The 17,319-nt window shown below is 44.3% G+C and overlaps 1 protein-coding gene across 6 annotated transcripts in view; it reads right to left on the reverse strand.

Annotated features, from left to right (window-relative positions):
- The window catches only part of LOC124123060 (FMRFamide receptor-like), a 131,004-nt gene extending 117,098 nt beyond the window's left edge, over positions 1 to 13,906 (reverse strand). For 2 of the 6 annotated variants that reach the window (XM_048402665.1, XM_048402662.1), the window contains exons 1-2: positions 13,391 to 13,906; positions 13,159 to 13,268 (exon numbers count right to left, since the gene is read on the reverse strand). The gene's annotated coding sequence lies outside the window, so the exon portion shown is untranslated. Of the gene's footprint in view, positions 1 to 11,360; positions 11,523 to 13,158; positions 13,269 to 13,390 lie in introns of those variants that run through there. The other 4 variants (XM_048402661.1, XM_048402660.1, XM_048402666.1 and 1 more) reach the window with 3 other exon arrangements.
- Between the last annotated feature and the right edge of the window lie 3,413 nt (positions 13,907 to 17,319).

Below are 17,319 nucleotides of genomic sequence, written 5' to 3' on the forward strand. Positions count from 1 at the left end.
GTCACTGACGTGTGATGTGACCGAGATACTGACGTGTGATGTGGCAGTGATACTGACGTGCGATGTGACAATGATACTAACGTGTGATGTGACCGTGATACTGACGTGTGATGTGACCATGATACTGACGTGTGATGTGACCGTGATACTGACGTGTGATGTGACCATGATACTGACGTGTGATGTGACCGTGATACTGACGTGCGATGTGACCATGATACTAACGTGTGATATGACCGCGATACTGACGTGTGATGTGACCGTGATACTGACGTGTGATGTGGCCGTGATACTGACGTGTGATGTGATTGTGTCACAGACTTATGATGTGACTGTGTCACTGACGTGTGATGTGACCGTGATACTGACGTGTGATGTAGCAGTGATACTGACGTGTGATGTTACTGTGTCACTGACTTATGATTTGACTGTGATACTGACGTGTGATGTGACAGTGATACTGACGTGCGATGTGACCATGATACTAACGTGTGATATGACCGTGATACTGACGTGTGATGTGACCGTGATACTGACGTGTGATGTGGCCGTGATACTGACGTGTGATGTGATTGTGTCACAGACTTATGATGTGACTGTGTCACTGACGTGTGATGTGACCGTGATACTGACGTGTGATGTAGCAGTGATACTGACGTGTGATGTTACTGTGTCACTGACTTATGATTTGACTGTGATACTGACGTGTGATGTGACAGTGATACTGACGTGCGATGTGACCGTGATACTGACGTGTGATGTGGCCGTGATACTTACGTGTGATGTGACTGTGTCACTGACTTATGATGTTACTGTGTCACTGACGTGAGATGTGACTGTGATACTGACGTGTGATGTGACCGTGATACTGACGTGTGATGTTACTGTGTCACTGACTTATGATTTGACTGTGATACTGACGTGTGATGTGACCGTGATACTGACGTGTGATGTGACTGTGTCACTGACGTGTGATGTGACTGTGTCACTGACGTGTGATGTGACTGTGATACTGACGTGTGATGTGACCGTGATACTGACGTGTGATGTTACTGTGTCACTGACTTATGATTTGACTGTGATACTGACGTGTGATGTGACCGTGATACTGACGTGTGATGTGATTGTGTCACTGACGTGTGATGTGACTGTGTCACTGACGTGTGATGTGACTGTGATACTGACGTGTGATGTGACCGTGATACTGACGTGTGATGTGGCCATGATACTGACGTGTGATGTGGCCGTGATACTGACGTGTGATGTGGCCGTGATACTGACGTGTGATGTGACTGTGTCACAGACTTATGATATGACTGTGTCACTGACGTGTGATGTGACCGTGATACTTACGTGTGATGTGACTGTGTCACTGACTTATGATGTTACTGTGTCACTGACGTGAGATGTGACTGTGATACTGACGTGTGATGTGACCGTGATACTGACGTGTGATGTGACTGTGTCACTGACGTGTGATGTGACTGTGTCACTGACGTGTGATGTGACTGTGATACTGACGTGTGATGTTACCGTGATACTGACGTGTGATGTGACTGTGTCACTGACTTATGATGTTACTGTGTCACTGACGTGAGATGTGACTGTGATACTGACGTGTGATGTGACCGTGATACTGACGTGTGATGTTACTGTGTCACTGACTTATGATTTGACTGTGATACTGACGTGTGATGTGACCGTGATACTGACGTGTGATGTGACTGTGTCACTGACGTGTGATGTGACTGTGTCACTGACGTGTGATGTGACTGTGATACTGACGTGTGATGTGACCGTGATACTGACGTGTGATGTTACTGTGTCACTGACTTATGATTTGACTGTGATACTGACGTGTGATGTGACCGTGATACTGACGTGTGATGTGATTGTGTCACTGACGTGTGATGTGACTGTGTCACTGACGTGTGATGTGACTGTGATACTGACGTGTGATGTGACCGTGATACTGACGTGTGATGTGGCCGTGATACTGACGTGTGATGTGGCCGTGATACTGACGTGTGATGTGGCCGTGATACTGACGTGTGATGTGACTGTGTCACAGACTTATGATATGACTGTGTCACTGACGTGTGATGTGACCGTGATACTGACGTGTGATGTTACTGTGTCACTGACTTATGATTTGACTGTGATACTGACGTGTGATGTGACCATGATACTGACGTGTGATGTGACTGTGTCACTGACTTATGCTGTGACTGTGTCACTGACGTGTGATGTGACTGTGATACTTACGTGTGATGTGACCGTGATACTGACGTTTGATGTGGCCGTGATACTTACGTGTGATGTGACTGGGTCACTGACTTATGATGTGACTGTGTCACTGACGTGTGATGTAACCGAGATACTGACGTGTGATGTGGCAGGGATACTGACGTGCGATGTGACCATGATACTAACGTGTGATGTGACCGTGATACTGACGTGTGATGTGACCATGATACTGACGTGTGATGTGGCCGTGATACTGACGTGTGATGTGGCCGTGATACTGACGTGCGATGTGACCATGATACTAACGTGTGATGTGACCGTGATACTGACGTGTGATGTGACCGTGATACTGACGTGTGATGTGGCCGTGATACTGACGTGTGATGTGACTTTGTCACAGACTTATGATGTGACTGTGTCACTGACGTGTGATGTGACCGTGATACTGACGTGTGATGTAGCAGTGATACTGACGTGTGATGTTACTGTGTCACTGACTTATGATTTGACTGTGATACTGACGTGTGATGTGACCATGATACTGACGTGCGATGTGACCATGATACTGACGTGTGATGTGACTGTGTCACTGACTTATGATGTGACTGTGTCACTGACGTGAGATGTGACTGTGATACTGACGTGTGATGTGACCGTGATACTGACGTGTGATGTTACTGTGTCACTGACTTATGATTTGACTTTGATACTGACGTGTGATGTGACTGTGATACTGACGTGTGATGTGACTGTGTCACTGACGTGTGATGTGACTGTGTCACTGACGTGTGATGTGACTGTGATACTGACGTGTGATGTGACCGTGATACTGACGTGTGATGTTACTGTGTCACTGACTTATGATTTGACTGTGATGCTGACGTGTGATGTGACCGTGATACTGACGTGTGATGTGGCCGTGATACTGACGTGCGATGTGACCATGATACTAACGTGTGATATGACCGTGATACTGACGTGTGATGTGACCGTGATACTGACGTGTGATGTGGCCGTGATACTGACGTGTGAAGTGATTGTGTCACAGACTTATGATGTGACTGTGTCACTGACGTGTGATGTGACCGTGATACTGACGTGTGATGTAGCAGTGATACTGACGTGTGATGTTACTGTGTCACTGACTTATGATTTGACTGTGATACTGACGTGTGATGTGACAGTGATACTGACGTGCGATGTGACCATGATACTAACGTGTGATGTGACCGTGATACTGACGTGTGATGTGGCCGTGATACTTACGTGTGATGTGACTGTGTCACTGACTTATGATGTTACTGTGTCACTGACGTGAGATGTGACTGTGATACTGACGTGTGATGTGACCGTGATACTGACGTGTGATGTTACTGTGTCACTGACTTATGATTTGACTGTGATACTGACGTGTGATGTGACCGTGATACTGACGTGTGATGTGACTGTGTCACTGACGTGTGATGTGACTGTGTCACTGACGTGTGATGTGACTGTGATACTGACGTGTGATGTGACCGTGATACTGACGTGTGATGTTACTGTGTCACTGACTTATGATTTGACTGTGATACTGACGTGTGATGTGACCGTGATACTGACGTGTGATGTGATTGTGTCACTGACGTGTGATGTGACTGTGTCACTGACGTGTGATGTGACTGTGATACTGACGTGTGATGTGACCGTGATACTGACGTGTGATGTGGCCGTGATACTGACGTGTGATATGGCCGTGATACTGACGTGTGATGTGGCCGTGATACTGACGTGTGATGTGACTGTGTCACAGACTTATGATATGACTGTGTCACTGACGTGTGATGTGACCGTGATACTTACGTGTGATGTGACTGTGTCACTGACTTATGATGTTACTGTGTCACTGACGTGAGATGTGACTGTGATACTGACGTGTGATGTGACCGTGATACTGACGTGTGATGTGACTGTGTCACTGACGTGTGATGTGACTGTGTCACTGACGTGTGATGTGACTGTGATACTGACGTGTGATGTGACCGTGATACTGACGTGTGATGTGACTGTGTCACTGACTTATGATGTTACTGTGTCACTGACGTGAGATGTGACTGTGATACTGACGTGTGATGTGACCGTGATACTGACGTGTGATGTTACTGTGTCACTGACTTATGATTTGACTGTGATACTGACGTGTGATGTGACCGTGATACTGACGTGTGATGTGACTGTGTCACTGACGTGTGATGTGACTGTGTCACTGACGTGTGATGTGACTGTGATACTGACGTGTGATGTGACCGTGATACTGACGTGTGATGTTACTGTGTCACTGACTTATGATTTGACTGTGATACTGACGTGTGATGTGACCGTGATACTGACGTGTGATGTGATTGTGTCACTGACGTGTGATGTGACTGTGTCACTGACGTGTGATGTGACTGTGATACTGACGTGTGATGTGACCGTGATACTGACGTGTGATGTGGCCGTGATACTGACGTGTGATGTGGCCGTGATACTGACGTGTGATGTGGCCGTGATACTGACGTGTGATGTGACTGTGTCACAGACTTATGATATGACTGTGTCACTGACGTGTGATGTGACCGTGATACTGACGTGTGATGTTACTGTGTCACTGACTTATGATTTGACTGTGATACTGACGTGTGATGTGACCATGATACTGACGTGTGATGTGACTGTGTCACTGACTTATGCTGTGACTGTGTCACTGACGTGTGATGTGACTGTGATACTTACGTGTGATGTGACCGTGATACTGACGTTTGATGTGGCCGTGATACTTACGTGTGATGTGACTGGGTCACTGACTTATGATGTGACTGTGTCACTGACGTGTGATGTGACCGAGATACTGACGTGTGATGTGGCAGGGATACTGACGTGCGATGTGACCATGATACTAACGTGTGATGTGACCGTGATACTGACGTGTGATGTGACCATGATACTGACGTGTGATGTGGCCGTGATACTGACGTGTGATGTGGCCGTGATACTGACGTGCGATGTGACCATGATACTAACGTGTGATGTGACCGTGATACTGACGTGTGATGTGACCGTGATACTGACGTGTGATGTGGCCGTGATACTGACGTGTGATGTGACTGTGTCACAGACTTATGATGTGACTGTGTCACTGACGTGTGATGTGACCGTGATACTGACGTGTGATGTAGCAGTGATACTGACGTGTGATGTTACTGTGTCACTGACTTATGATTTGACTGTGATACTGACGTGTGATGTGACCATGATACTGACGTGCGATGTGACCATGATACTGACGTGTGATGTGACTGTGTCACTGACTTATGATGTGACTGTGTCACTGACGTGAGATGTGACTGTGATACTGACGTGTGATGTGACCGTGATACTGACGTGTGATGTTACTGTGTCACTGACTTATGATTTGACTTTGATACTGACGTGTGATGTGACTGTGATACTGACGTGTGATGTGACTGTGTCACTGACGTGTGATGTGACTGTGTCACTGACGTGTGATGTGACTGTGATACTGACGTGTGATGTGACCGTGATACTGACGTGTGATGTTACTGTGTCACTGACTTATGATTTGACTGTGATACTGACGTGTGATGTGACCGTGATACTGACGTGTGATGTGATTGTGTCACTGACGTGTGATGTGACTGTGATACTGACGTGTGATGTGACCGTGATACTGACGTGTGATGTGGCCGTGATACTGACGTGTGATGTGGCCGTGATACTGACGTGTGATGTGACTTTGTCACAGACTTATGATGTGACTGTGTCACTGACGTGTGATGTGACCGTGATACTGACTTATGATGTGACTGTGTCACTGACGTGAGATGTGACCGTGATACTGACGTGTGATGTGGCCGTGATACTGACGTGTGATGTGACTGTGTCACAGACTTATGATGTGACTGTGTCACTGACGTGTGATGTGACCGTGATACTGACGTGTGATGTAGCAGTGATACTGACGTGTGATGTTACTGTGTCACTGACTTATGATTTGACTGTGATACTTACGTGTGATGTGACCGTGATACTGACGTGTGATGTGACTGTGTCACTGTCTTGTGATGGGACTGTGATACTGACGTGTGATGTGACCGTGTCACGGACGTGTGATGTGACCGTGTCACAGACGTGTGATGTGACTGTGATACTGACGTGTGATGTGACCGTGATACTGACGTGTGATGTGACTGTGTCACTGACGTGTGATGTGACTGTGTCACTGACGTGTGATGTGACCGTGATACTGAATTGTGATGTGACCGTGATACTGACGTGTGATGTGACCGTGATACTGACGTGTGATGTGACCGTGTCACAGACGTGTGATGTGACTGTGATACTGACGTGTGATGTGACCGTGATTCTGACGTGTGATGTGGCCGTGATACTGACGTGTGATGTGACTGTGTCAGTGACGTGTGATGTTACCGTGATTCTGACTTGTTTCATGTAATATGGACGATGCTGCTTTCGAACATGTTACTGAACCACGGGGAGAAAGTTGGATCTAGAGCCTGGTTTTTTTGTATGTACAGAAAGGCTGAACTTGCCCGAATATCCCTGTCAAACAAAGCCTAAGATATGCGACTACCACTGTGGACACAACCTGTGATATGTGACTACTACCGTGGACACAACCTGTGATATGCGACTTCTACCTTGGACACAACCTGTGATATGCGACTTCTACCGTGGACACAACCTGTAATATGCGACTTCTACCGTGGACACAACCTGTGATATGCGACTTCTACCGTGGACACAACCTGTGATATGCGACTACTACCGTGGACACAACCTTTGACATTGCGACTACTACCGTGGACACAACCTGTGATATGCGACAACTACCGTAGACACAACCTGTGATATGCGACTACTACCGTGGACACAACCTGTGATATCCGATAGCAAGTGCAAATACTGTCAGCTTACCAGTCACGTGTCTAACCCCTTTCCCCACAACTCCACCCTGAATATGACGCTCCACAAGTTCCACGACTTTCGTATCGAGACCGCTCCTGCTTATATCACCCTTGTTACCGAGGCCTAACAATGTTCGCTTCACTGACTGGGTGAACTTTGTTTCTGGATAAAGTTTCCATGTAAAACAAACACATGCATCAGCAGGTATTTTGAACACGTACTTCTGCTGTCGAATTAGGCGGACCCGTCATTACCAGGACAAACTAATGTATGTGTTCCGGAGCCCATTGCTAGTACACAATAATGGAAGTGTTCCGGAGCTCATTGCCACTACACAATAATGTATGTGGTCCGGGGCCCATTGCTACTACACAATAATGTATGTGGTCCGGGGCTCATTGCCACTACACAATAATGTAAGTGGTCCGGAGCCCATTGCCACTACACAATAATGTAAGTGGTCCGGGGCCCATTGCTACTACTCAATAATGTAAGTGGTCCGGGGCCCATTGCTACTACACAATAATGTAAGTGGTCCGGGGCCCATTGCTACTACACAATAATGTAAGTGGTCCGGGGCCCATTGCCACTACACAATAATCTAAGTGGTCCGGGGCCCATTGCCACTACTCAATAATGTGAGTGTTCCGGAGCCCATTGCTACTACACAATAATGTAAGTGGTCCGGGGCCCATTGCCACTACACAATATTGTAAGCGGTCCGGAGCCCATTGCTCTACACAATAATGTAAGTGGTCCAGAGCCCATTGCCACTACACAGTAATGTAAGCGGCCCGGAGCCAATTGCTACTACACAATAATGTAAGTGGTCCGGGCCCATTGCCACTACACGATAATGTAAGTGGTCCGGAGCTCATCACCACTGCAAAATAATGTAAGTGGTCCATTCTATTAACCACATAATCCTTACAGTGTTCCCTACCACACTTTTCTGTTACAAAAAACCACCCGACAAATTATTAAATACTATGTCATTCATGCGTACTCGCGAATTCGACGTCTGACACCTGGACGTTTTCAGTTCGCGCCATATCGGCTTATTCCTCGCCACTCGGTATCTTGTAGATTACGGAATGGGACGAGTGTGCCGAATAGCATCGGGATCAATTCGTAAGTGTCCGTAGACTTAAGTCACGAGACACCATGCCTACCCGTAACCTACGTAAGTGTCCGTCACCTATTCGACCCTTTTCATTCAGTTCCGTAACGTCGAAGGCATCACTAGGTAAATTTGCACTTCGTTTCACGTAGCTCAGTCGGTTAGCTGTCGGGCTAACAATCCGAAGGTCGCGAGTTCGCGTCCGACGGATTCTCACAAAAACTGGTCGCTTGTCTTTGAGTCATGTGATAGCGACCTATGGCAGAGATCGTTGTGGTACTGTATTCTAGAGGTGCTCCCAGATGCTGGGTGCATGTCGTTGGATGATGCGTGTGTCACTGATGGATTCTGTGTGTAAGTGGAGATCAGATCCTGGGTGCAGGTCGTTAGATGATGTGTGTATCGCTGATAAATGCTGTGTGTTAGTCGTAAGCGGCATCTGGGAGTATATCTTTGGATGATGAATTGTGTGTCGCTGAAGGATGGTGTGTACATGTTGATGTTGGATGCTGGGTGTATGTCGATAGCAGAACCTGGGTGTAAATTGATAGCTTAAGTTGGGTGTATGTCGATAGCTAAAGTTATCTGTGTTGCTGATAGATAATGATGTGTCGGTTTATGGATGCTGCTGATTGCATATCACTGACAGATGATGCGGGTCCTGGTTACTGTGGTTGGTGGGCAAAACACGATGTCGCTAGCATCAGTGCAGGATGCAGAAACTTTGAGCATTGAGAAACCACCCAGCTCAGGTAAGGCGCCAAGGACAACAAACTGGGGAAATAGACGGAACTTATCCAAATCTTATAGTAGCCAATCACTGCGGATTCAACACCGTGTGAGGGGGGTTGGGAGGGGTCATGCTATGTATATTTTCCAACAGCGCGTTGCTGAACACGCTGGGAGCTGGAGTTTGCATGAATACGTTCATGAAAACATTTTTGAGATGGCGTTCAAATTCGGCATATAATTACATCAGTCTGGAACCACGACATATTTTCTTAATATTACACATATATAATATATTACACATAACACACACAATTCATGTGTGGTACATACCACGGTCGTCTTAAACAAACAGATCTAGAAGCCTACAAAGTACATGCCTTCCGCAATAGGGATACTGACTGTATTGTTGTTGAGCCCTGTGCAGTCAGTATGTATAATGGTGAGGCATGTTTTGTGGCTTATGTATTAATTTGGGCCAAACGAGATACATGAACCACTGGGACAGGAGGACAAAGGAACAGTCTTCATCAGTAGAGATCTCACCTGGAGTAATGAGACAAAAGATGATGTTTGGGCCCCAGGTACATATTTATTGCACAACTAGGTTTATTTATCATACAAGAAATATAATAAGAAAGAAAAAGGAAACGACATAATCGGGCAACTAATAATGGTGTACTCCAGTTCTATGGAACATATATAGGGACCGTGATAGAGTCGAGAGTTCGGGCGTAGCCTGGTTACAATTGAAAGGTTGAGAACAAACAGTATGGTCATAGCTTTGTTTGTTTGTTGTTTTTTGTTTAACTCCGCACTCAGCAATATTCCAGCTATATGACGGCGGTCTGTACTAATTGAGTCTGGACCAGACAATCCAGTGATTAATATCATGAGCATCGATCCACGCTCTTGGGATCGATAACATGCATCAACCAAGTCAGCGAGCCTGACCACCCGATCCCGTTAGTCGCCTCTTACGACAAGCACAGTCGCCTTTTACGGCGAGCATATGTTGCTGAAGACCTATTCTACCCCGGATCGTCACGGGTGGTCATAAGTAAACATACTTATCCTATATATGTGGGTAAGCAGTAAATCTAATGCCTATTATCAGGTGGTAGAATGGTTGATGCTAAAGTCTGTATAATGAGGTGATGGTTGAAACTAACCACATCCTAGCGGTACTTCGGCAAATATTAGCTATTTATTAAGTCTATGTATAACGGACTGTCCGAGACACGCTGTTACATTTGATTGCATAACACCTGGTTGTGGAGCCGGCTCACTCCCGACGGAGTTGTAGGATGGGTGTTGACGGCAGTCTGTGAAGTTCTTTGTCTCCTCATCAACACATTGGCTCCCTCTCATCATCAGCTGGTCTGCCAGATGTGTGCAACTTTGGTACTTCTTATAGCAAAATATAGTTAGCCGCAGAAATGACGATGTAAGATACAGGTCATGTTGGCTGATATATATAACAGGTAAGCTAATTCTAGTATCTTGAAATTTCAAGAAAAAATGGCCCTAAAAAGCTTCCGAAGGCATACATAACAGTACACCAACTCTCACCGTGAATTATTTATCACGATCCTCAGAACATCTATGCGGACGTCATATCATATGTTTAAATTGTTGAATTAGTAATATTTGAACTCTTTGTAAAGATATCTGACATTACTTTCAAAACTTGATATTCAGGCACAGAGTTGAGCTGAAGGCAAAAACTGTGGATTGAAGCAATTACAGGAGAGAGATATCGGAACAGATTTCACTGAGTGAACCTGCCGCCCTGACCGCCGCCAGATCCGTGCACAAAGTAGTCAATATTCAATCACCGGCGGCTGTGGGTGGATGACAAATGTTGAGAGGTGTCAACACGTACAATGTGGCATGGGGGTCACGGCATTAGCGAGGGACGTGTTCTTTTGGTAGAGTAAGGATGGGGATACTGTAGAGGCACGAAATTGGAGGGAGGTATTCTTTATGTAGCGTTTACTCCAATATACCCGGGTTGGCAGAGCGTTGTCTGTCAAGTCAATGTCGGTTAGAGTCTCGAAAGGCAGAGGTGTCAAAAACTTAATATCTTACAATACACAGCTAATGCAAGTTCGGTTGACGTGACAAGAGTGAGTGAGTGGTGCACCCACCCCACCCCACCCCACCCCACCCCACATCCAACTGCTGTAGACGTAGCTAGTGTCGCCCGATTTACCACAATTCTCCCGTCCCCCAAAGAGTACATTTTAAGACTCATTAAGCGTCATCAATTACAGTCATTATCAATATGTCTTACCTTGCATTGCTCATGCGGGGATTTCACACCTGTACCTTTTCCAGTGTGTATTTTTCCAAAGGAGTTGGATCGCCATAAATTAAACTTGCCCCTACCTAGCACAACAAGTAGTTCTGTTAAACCTTATCATTAATACGAGGGCCCTTTATCAGTCGTCGTGAACCAAGCCGAGTAGATTGTACCGTCAACACATACCGGCTTATCGAAAACCTTGGTTACTTGTACATGTCAATCTATGTTGCCGACCCCGACTGCCGTGTCCCTGCAGTGCTGATAGGATACCCTTGGTTTGCAGCAACACAGAGTACTTAATGAACAAGATAACATATACTGAATACATCAAATTGATTATAAGTGTAATTCCGTCTCGTGTAATCAATAAACATGTTTACTAATGCTAGAAACAGTTTATCAGTGTTCCTGTTATGGAGAATGTACATCGTTTGAGACTGAAACTGTATGATGATGTGAGATGATGCAATATGGCTGACAGCAGCTGTATGGCGATGGCGGGCGGTGGTGGGGGGGGGGGGGGGGGGGGGGGGGGTGAGGCAAGGAGGCAGGGTGTTGCAACGCCTTCACGTTACCCCGCAATATGACCTCCTTACTGGGAAATGGGTCGCCCCATGTCAGCAGATATCGGGACTAGTAACCCGATCTCCGTTCAGGCCATAGTGTTTCGTACTCTTGCTGACTGGGATACTTCATATTTTCTTATTGCTATTGCAAGCGGGAGAACATACGCCATTTACAATAAACACTTGGCAACATCTATGTGAAATAGCCGTATAGAGTAGAGACTGCCATTGCAGAGACTGGGGCAAGTGTCATGATGGGACAATGCTTGATAAATCATAGTCTCATGACAGATTGGAATCGTTCTTGCGACGTTCTATGAAAATTCACGCCAGTTTTCCTGAATGAGTCATACTGGAAAAGTATTTTACAATGGTTTAAGGTTTGCAATGAGTAGTAAACAAAATATAATGTCGCATTTTTGTGTGAAAACGTTCAGACTAGTTCTATCATAGTTCTACCCACAACATCACTGCCCAACAACGAACAGTCCGCCCTGTACGCGTTATTCAGGTAATCCCGTACCTATTACATTTTGGGTAGAAACGTTTTGACATTCTAGTTTGTTTATCAGAATTGCCGCATTATAATTGTTTTGTTTACTGTTATGTGTTAATGTTAGGTGTTACGTTCCTCGGGGTGTAAAAACATCCCCACCAGACGAGGACATCACTCGTAAATACCATGCATGTTATGTCTCCTTCACTATCGTTTTAAATTTCATATCCAACTATGTTACAAACGCATTTTACTTTCTTATATTAAGCATGAACGAAAGCGTGACTAATCTTGTATTGCTAGCAGCGAACACGGTACACGTCAGTTAGGAAATTTGTCTGTAATCCAATGTACAAGAAGGGGTCTTGTTTTGAATGTTTGCCCTGTTAATCTGACAGTGAGACAAAATAAAATGTAAAATCCAGCTTACAACCTGCCAAGATGTCCACTCTTGGTACACTGATACATAACACTACTTTTATAACTATCATACATTTGCAAAAAACTGTCTATGAAAGTAATTTAATCGGCCAAGATTAAAAGTAATGCAACTAAAAGCAGAGCACTAATAACCAGTATCAGTCAGCGCTCTGTAACAACGTGTGATAGCTTGCAAATCACCATGTCCGTAAACTCGGGGAATCGACAGGCATCAGACTGGACTATCATATTACAATGAATAATTAACAATAACGTTCGATCGCGGGAATGGAACTAGACTCACGCCTGTATGGGATGTCTTGAACCAATGTCTGTAACTGAAAGGAGGTTAGCTTCGTGTGCCCGTGTCCCGTGTCCCGTGTGTGTGAACGTGGGGCATCTTATCCAGTCATCCTGTCAGGAACATATTACACGTTATCATGAGATGTAGTCCTGTCAAACACTGTAAACCATTACTGGTTATGAGTATGAACTCTGATCTCAGGGAGTGAGGGGTGCGACAGGTGAAATCTTACCTTCAATTTCTGTCGTAGAGTAGTGTAGTAGTCTTATTCAGTGTTATGTTCACGTCTTCACTTGTCAATGTCACGGCTGACAGACACGGTCACATATACGTGTCAGGACTGTTTGTCACGAGGAGCAACCAGTCACTCTACCATACCAGCTTGTACAACACATCCACACATCCTCCTCCCATTGCGCCACGCTTCATGGAGCAGTTCAACTACGCTCCTCCGCCGGCGTCTTCATTCAGTGTTCACAAAGTTAGTTCCCGAGGCGGTGTGAGCAAATCTTTACTCTCTCACAAATAGCCAGTGCAACGCCTGTGTCCAGTTATCAGCAACAAGGGCTGTTTAATTCCTACAGCACGAGTCGCTATTGTTCCCTGACTAAACTCTGTATGACAAGTGGTCCCCGTGCCTCTCCCATCACACTTATACCTGTGTATATCGATCCCGAGCGACCCTGACTCGAGTCTGTACAGCAGCACTGCAACACGGACTCGCGTGTGTACTGTTGGCCAAAGCAATGGCACAGCGCGGGAAGCAGAGTGCAGTCACCATGGGATGCCAATGGTTAGCCAGATTTCTGGGCGAGATGCAAGTTGGTTAACTTATCAAGTTGTGAAATGACACGGTGTCGGGGAAGTATAACCATGAGTAAGTCTGGATCTACTGTAATCAGCGGTCGTTGACCGATACTTGAACAAATGTTTTCAATTGATATCCGCCTGTGAGATTTATTACGATTAACTAAAACCAAACAACTTCAGCAAATAACTGAAGAGTCGGTTTCCCATCACACTGTCAGGAAACACTTGTGATATTTTATCCATGTTGCCTTAGGGTGGTAATTTACTGTCAATTAAGGCTGAAGCAGAAATCTGGCAGCTGCCTTCTCGGTGAAAGGTAATGACTACAGTTAAGAATTCAGTATTTAGTATACGTGCACGGCGTTGTATACACTTCAAACAACCCGAGCTACAACTTCCCCCATCACCCCTCCCTTGCCATCGCTAGCTTGTTACTCAGATTCAATTACAGCGTCTCTTCCAGGGCATGATGAAGTAATACAGCTGCCACATACACTAAAGCAAATCCCAACAACCCATGCTTTTTTAAAGAAGCGCTAACGGGATCGGGTGGTCAGACTCGATGACTTGGTTGATGAATGTCATCGTATCCTAATTGCGTAGATCGATGCTCAAGATGTCAATCACTGGATTGTCTGGTCGAGACTCGATTATTTACAGACCGCAGTCATATAGTTGGAATACAACTGATTGCGGCGTTAAACAACAAACGTTTAAACATGAAGAAAATACCCAATGTAAACAATCCTGATGTCACATTAGTCAATATATGTCTTGGCGGCACGGGCAACGCTTTGCGTGTTGTGGAGTTTTGTCAGACAATAATTAAGAGTACCAACAAAGAAATCATGAAACGTTTAACCAATCGTTTTGTATATTCTTTAGCATATGTTCCATTTAAAACTATATGAGTTGAAATCCTCGGTCAAATTAAAGTAAACAAATTAGTTAACCGATGTAGAGAACAAGGGTTACACAGAATGACATTACATAGTAACTGTTATCCGATGTAGAGAACAAGGGTTACATAGAATGACATAACATAGTAACTGTTATCCGATGTGGAGAACAAGGGTTACACAGAATGACATTAGATAGTTAACCGATGTAGTGAACAAGGGTTACATAGAATGACATTACATAGTAACTGTTATCCGATGTAGAGAACAAGGGTTACACAGAATGACATTACATAGTAACTGTTATCCGATGTAGAGAACAAGGGTTACACGGAATGACATTACATAGTAACTGTTATCCGATGTGGAGAACAAGGGTTACACGGAATGACATTACATAGTAACTGATATCCGATGTAGAGAACAAGGGTTACACAGAATGACATTACATAGTAACTGTTATCCGATGTGGAGGACAAGGGTTACACAGAATGACATTACATAGTAACTGTTATCCGATGTAGAGAACAAGGGTTACACAGAATGACATTACATAGTAACTGTTATCCGATGTGGAGAACAAGGGTTACACAGAATGACATTAGATAGTTAACCGATGTAGAGAACAAGGGTTACACAGAATGACATTACATAGTAACTGTTATCCGATGTGGAGAACAAGGGTTACATAGAATGACATGACATAGTAACTGTTAACCGATGTAGAGAACAAGGGTTACACAGAATGACATTACATAGTAACTGTTATCCGATGTGGAGGACAAGGGTTACACAAAATGACATTACATAGTAACTGTTATCCGATGTGGAGAACAAGGGTTACACAGAATGACATTACATAGTTAACCGATGTAGAGAACAAGGGTTACACAGAATGACATTACATAGTAACTGTTATCCGATGTAGAGAACAAGGGTTACACAGAATGACATTACATAGTAACTGTTATCCGATGTAGAGAACAAGGGTTACACAGAATGACATAACATAGTAACTGTTATCCGATGTGGAGGACAAAGGTTACACAGAATGACATTAGATAGTTAACCGATGTAGTGAACAAGGGTTACACAGAATGACATTACATAGTAACTGTTATCCGATGTAGAGAACAAGGGTTACACAAAATGACATTACATAGTAACTGTTATCCGATGTGGAGGACAAGGGTTACACAGAATGACATTACATAGTAACTGTTATCCGATGTAGAGAACAAGGGTTACACAGAATGACATTACATAGTAACTGTTATCCGATGTAGAGAACAAGGGTTACATAGAATGACATTACATAGTAACTGTTATCCGATGTGGAGGACAAGGGTTACACAGAATGACATTAGATAGTTAACCGATGTAGTGAACAAGGGTTACACAGAATGACATTACATAGTAACTGTTATCCGATGTAGAGAACAAGGGTTACACAGAATGACATTACATAGTAACTGTTATCCGATGTAGAGAACAAGGGTTACACAGAATGACATTACATAGTAACTGTTATCCGATGTGGAGGACAAGGGTTACACAGAATGACATTACATAGTAACTGTTATCCGATGTAGAGAACAAGGGTTACATAGAATGACATTACATAGTAACTGTTATCCGATGTGGAGGACAAGGGTTACACAGAATGACATTAGATAGTTAACCGATGTAGTGAACAAGGGTTACACAGAATGACATTACATAGTAACTGTTATCCGATGTGGAGGACAAGAGTTACACAGAATGACATTAGATAGTTAACCGATGTAGTGAACAAGGGTTACACAGAATGACATTACATAGTAACTGTTATCCGATGTGGAGGACAAGAGTTACACAGAATGACATTAGATAGTTAACCGATGTAGTGAACAAGGGTTACATAGAATGACATTACATAGTAACTGTTATCCGATGTGGAGAACAAGGGTTACACAGAATGACATTACATAGTTACTGATATCCGATGTAGAGAACAAGGGTTACACAGAATGACATTACATAGTAACTGTTATCCGATGTGGAGAACAAGGGTTACACAGAATGACATTAGATAGTAACTGTTATCCGATGTAGAGAACAAGGGTTACACAGAATGACATTACATAGTAACTGTTATCCGATGTGGAGGACAAGAGTTACACAGAATGACATTAGATAGTTAACCGATGTAGTGAACAAGGGTTACATAGAATGACATTACATAGTAACTGTTATCCGATGTGGAGAACAAGGGTTACACAGAATGACATTACATAGTAACTGATATCCGATGTAGAGAACAAGGGTTACACAGAATGACATTACATAGTAACTGTTATCCGATGTGGAGAACAAGGGTTACACAGAATGACATTAGATAGTAACTGTTATCCGATGTAGAGAACAAGGGTTACACAGAATGACATTACATAGTAACTGATATCCGATGTAG

Source organism: Haliotis rufescens, unplaced genomic scaffold (genome assembly GCF_023055435.1).
Source record: "Haliotis rufescens isolate VD_foot unplaced genomic scaffold, xgHalRufe1.0.p SCAF_28, whole genome shotgun sequence".
In the NCBI taxonomy this organism is placed as follows: Eukaryota; Metazoa; Mollusca; class Gastropoda; order Lepetellida; family Haliotidae; genus Haliotis; species Haliotis rufescens.